The following is a 5,557-nucleotide window of genomic DNA, read 5'->3' on the forward strand; positions in this document are numbered from 1 at the left end:
CATCTGGGTACAGGATCAACCTTAACGGAATTGAGATGTCAAGGATACTGGGTGCCTCAAGGCAGGCAGGCAGTCAAAAATGCCCTGAATTCCTGCACAAGGTGTAAAAGATACAATTCTATGCCGGTACTGCCTGAGAACATGGCCAATCTACCAACTTCTCGTGTCGAATTTGAGGTTCCTTATAGGAATACTGGAGTGGACTTCACAGGACATTTTTGGGGGAAGGAGGGTAACAGTGAGAAAAAAATGTATCTGTTGTTGTTCACTTGTTTGAGTGTAAGAGCAGTGCATATAGAGGTGGTGCCTGACATGAGTATATTGTCCTTTTTTCAGGCTCTAGTCAGATTTACTAATGCACATGGTGTTCCAGAGTCAATTCTCAGCGACAACGCAAAAACCTTTCTGGGTAGTGGAAGACTGTTTAAGCGCCTTTGTCTTCTCCAGGACTACCAGGCCAAATTTGGGTCATGTAACATTAAGTGGGAGACAATTCCTCTGTTTTCCCCCTGGGTTGGAGGTGTATGGGAGCGTAGCATCAAGACTTTAAAATCTTGCCTATACAAGGTTATTGGTAGGGGTAAGGTAGATTATTATACCTTCCTAACTATTGTCTCAGATATTCAGCGGGCTGTAAACAACAGGCCCCTTACTTATCAAGAGTCCGCTGACAGGCAACCAATGATTATCACACCCAATATGTTTATTAGACCCAATAAAAGCCCTGGTCTATTGGTACCGTTGGGAAGAGATGATCTCTCCACCATGGTTCCTCCCAGCCGGAGAAGGTTGATCGAGACGATTGGATTACGAAATGAATGGTTGTCAAGATTTAGAGAACTGTGGTACAAGGAGTACCTCCTGGATCTTAGAGGAAGGATGCCAGGAAGATCTCGGATACCATTTCAGAATCGCATTAAAAGAAATGATGTAGTCTTGGTCAAGAGCCCTTTAAAACCACGACCCTTTTGGATGTTGGGTACTATACTTGAGGTTCTCCCAGGACAAGATGGAGTGGTGAGGACAGCTCATGTCAGACAGGGCGACGGTGTGGTGAACGTCCATTCACTGAAGAATTTATATCCAATAGAAATTTCACAATCTGATGATGATCTTGGGGAAAGTGAACCAAATCAGGCGGGTGCATCCTCGCCTGTTGCTGCAGGTAGCAGTCAAAACCAGGAATCCTCTAGTTCATTTTCGGAAGGAGATGGCACCATTTGGTTGTGTCCTGCCTGCAATAGACCTCGAGGGAACCAAGATATGATATGCTGCGATTCCTGTGATGAGTGGTATCATTTTGAGTGTGTTGGAATTGACTTGGCTCCACCCGCTAGACAGAAATGGTACTGCAGTGATTGTGCACCTCAAAGGAGACGAAGGGGTAGACCTAGTCTGTTACCCGATCATTAGAAGTAGTCTTGGGTAGGACTATAAACTACAACCGACAGCGGGGCCTAGGCTAAGGGACAGAATGAGGGTACCCTGAACCACTGTTACTTTCCAGGTGGCCCTTGACTGAGGCCTAGCACCTGTTAGTCCCCCTGCAGGGTCACGCCAACTTAGTTTTTTTTATGAAGATATATATATATATAAATAAAATGCACTTTTCTTTTCTTTTTTTTTTTTTTCTTTTGTTGGGAGAGTGTGGTAAATAATACATAGCTTACCTGAGTGTAGCTGCCGGAGGTGAGGATGGTCTTCCAACAATCAAGAAGAACAATAGCATTGTGGTTATTTATGCTAATAGAGTAAGGTAAATTGTTATAAAAACCTTCCTCCTTTGTGAAGAGTCTGTCATTATTCTTTTTATGTTACTGTGGTTACAAGAACTGAGAAGAAGGTCGCGAAGAAGATTGTATTTTTTTCGCAACCTCACTTCAGGTTAGCTACTCTTAGTTATATGACTTTTTTTTCCAACACACTTTAAAAACAGAAATTACGAGTTTTATATATTTTATTCGCAGTTTTTTGTTGACTCTTCTGGCGGCCATGTTGTAAGCCCTAACGGTATTTTTGGAGATTACCCAATAAACAATGCTTAATTCAATGGTAATATCAGTAGTTCGAGAAATTCATTTTCCTTCGAGTTTTATCGAATTCATTAATACGGACTTGAGGGCTTTTTTCGTAAGGTTCATGTAAAAATTATTTTTTTATTGTTACAAATTACGATGCTTTATTTATATGAAAAAAGCAAAAATAAATGCTTGCGTTTTTTATTTACTACGGAAATCATAACTTTAGTGAAGATCTTTTTTTGTTTACAGAAAATAATACATTTCCACTAAGATTTAAATAAAAAAATAATTACTTCATTATATTTCGTAATCATCATTTGATAAATACTGAACATTTCATTAAAATTGGTGAATTTCCTGATTTTTTAAGTAAATGTTTATACATTTTGAGCATCGGCATTCATTTTGCCCGTACCTAACATAATGATTCAAACGGAATTATCCGGCAATAAAATAGGTGGTAATCGTGAAGAAAGAGAGAGCCTGTTTCCTCCGTTCGACTATAGGTGGCGTTACTGTCTGTCCACCCAGTTACGGAAGTACAAAATGTATATAATGCCACCCTTGAAATAAAAACAAATGTTTTTGTTATATTTTAATTTTAAACATGTTTCTTTTTTTTTTTTTTTGTGCAAACATATTTAAGTTTTATTTTTTTGCAAACATATTTAAGTTTTATTTTTCCAAACATTTACGTTTTGATGCTTGTTTATTTTTAAACATTTACGTTTTTTTTTTTTTTGCAAGCATAAACTAAATGTTTTTGCTATATTTTTCTTTTAAACATATTTAGGGGTACAACCGTTTTTCCGCGAGTATTTTTTACGCTCTTATGATAATAATAAAAAAAAAATCAACGTTTTTTCTTTTATCTTTTTTATGGACCCCCCCTTTTTTCTTAATTTTTCTGCATTTATTTTACCTTTTCCGCAAGTATTTATATATATATATATATATATATATATATATATATATGAAAAAGGATATTGTAAAACCTGAATCTTACTTGAAACTACTATTTAAAAATAGCGCGGTACCAATAAATGCATAAGCAAACTTTTCAAAAAGAAAAATATTTCAAAAATATTTAGTTTATGCTTGCAAAAAAAAAAAACCGTAAATGTTTTAAAATAAACAAGCAACAACACGTAAATGTTTGGAAAAATAAAACTTAAATATGCTTGCAAAAACAAACAAAAAAAACGTAAATATGTTTGAAAAAACAAAAAACAAAACTTAAATATGTTTGCACTCCCCCCCCCCAAAAAAAAACCCAAACCATGTTTAAAATTAAAATATAACAAAAACATTTATTTCAAGGGTGGCATTATATACATTTTGTGCTTCCGTAACTGGGTGGACAGACAGTAACGCCACCTATAGTCGAACGGAGGAAACAGGCTCTCTCTTTCTTCACGATTACCAAATAGGTAAGTGTATAAATAAATATATACATATATTTTTTTAATCTTAAAACAATGAAATCAAAAAAGTATTTTTTAATCAGTTTTTAATAATTCAATAGACTTCGAATTTAATTATTAATTTCTCGGAAATCACACAAGTTTTAATTTTAATGTTTAAGACTACATTAAAAGTTAATGATTGGATTTTTTTAGTGTAAAAGGAAAAACAAAAAGATATAAACTTACCTTTCTTTCTAGGAATCCAATACGAAAAAAACACCAGGATAAATTCGTATTTTTGTATTCAAAACAGAAAATTTGTTCTGCTTGTTAGGATTTCTTCCGTAAATTGATACAACTTTTGTTTTGTGTGTTCAATTCATTAAGAAATAAAATATATGAAAATATAGAAGATGAAAAATTAAAAGATGAAAAATACGATTTAAACGTAAAATTATTTAAAGAGAAAATCAACCGCTAAAAACCTTCAATTCAAGGTCATCGTAATCCGGTGAAATTTTTATTTCGTTCCTTGTGTAAAAATGTCCGTTCATTAGTTGGATTTTTTTTATTTAACGTTCTCTTCTTATTTCTATTAAGATATACAAATAAGATTTCTTTTTTAAAGATTAAACATTTCCTTATTATTTGAATTAATCGAACTACTGTTTACATCCAAGACGAGAACAGTAATCCGAATAATCTAAATAATCCTCATATGAAAATGCGAAACTGAATATTTCACATAAACAACTCAAATAAAAGGAAGGAATTGCACAAATGACAAAAATAGATTTGGATTAAAAAAAGCAAACTAAAACTACATGATTACATTATGAAATTTGAAACTTATTGTTATCAAACTTAATTTGCTAATTAGCCTGATGCTAGACATACAATCAGCAAAGAAACTGTTTTCATATTAAAAGTTGAATAGCTAAATACTGTGAGAAAATAAAAATAAAAATAAAAAAAGAAGATTGCTTACTTGGTGGCGCCGGCCTCGAGGGCGGAATTCTAATCTGAGTGGTTGAGAGGACGAGTCTCTTATAGACTTGGAGGAGTAGGGGGAGGCACAATTCTTCTGTTATAAAAGAATTGTGTCTCTGACTAGTACCAGTTCTGTTAATGACTTAGTGGTGAACGGTTGGCACAACTTAGTTACTCGCTGCTCGCCGTACTACAATACTTGTTACTCGACCCAGTAGGGGGGGGTCGCATAGGGCATCCTTTGCAACCCCTCGGAGCTTACGCTATCACCGGGTAATCTACTTTACCCTCTAAACAGTTTTTTTTTCCACATCTTGCAAAGGTTTTGCTGCTTACTCTTTCGTTGGTTAACTACTGTCATGAACGTCACGAAAGAGCAGCTCCTACACAGAAGGGAGTCATTGACTCAGAAGATTCAGGGACGACTGAAGATGTGTCGTGATGGAGTTAGGCCATCGGCGTACTCATTCTAAAGGACGGAGATTCGACAATTCATTGTCGAGTTAGAGACTTGTGTCACACAGCTGGAGTTAGGCTCCTTTGATGAGAGTACACCTGCCGAGATTGAGGGTGCTTGGCTGCCTCAACTGAAGGATTATTATGAAGACTTGGGCGATTTGGATCAAGCATACCGACAGCCAGAGCCCAGCCCTTACTCGGAATCTGCCTTTGAGTTCTCAAGGGCTTCTGCAACTACCGGGAGAGGTTCTTCCTTCATTGTTAAACCCCCACGTATACAGATCACAGGGCCTACATTTAGCGGACAGGAAATGGAGTCCGACCGCATGAGTTTCAGAAACTTCTTGACTAGGTTTGAGAACTGCATGATCGGCATGGCCAATGATGCCGAGAGGTTGAACTTCTTGAAGTGTTCACTCTCAGACAGAGCCTTGAGGCTGGTAAATCACCTGAGTTGTACTGACACCAATTACCAGCAGGCCATGGCTATACTGAAGAGGGAGTATCTGGACCTGGATGAAATCATTGACCAAATATTCCAGGATATTCTGGACTATGTATCAAAGAAAGGTGGAGCCCTTTTTGAGCTGGGGGACTTCGTTTCCAGGACGGCATCGCTGTTGGAAGAGCTGGGGAATTCCTTTTCGTGTGACTTTTCTGTGGACGATTCTGGCGGAGCCA

The sequence above is a fragment of the Euprymna scolopes genome, chromosome 46, assembly GCF_053919585.1.
Source record: "Euprymna scolopes isolate OS-2025 chromosome 46, ASM5391958v1, whole genome shotgun sequence".
In the NCBI taxonomy this organism is placed as follows: domain Eukaryota; kingdom Metazoa; phylum Mollusca; class Cephalopoda; order Sepiida; family Sepiolidae; genus Euprymna; species Euprymna scolopes.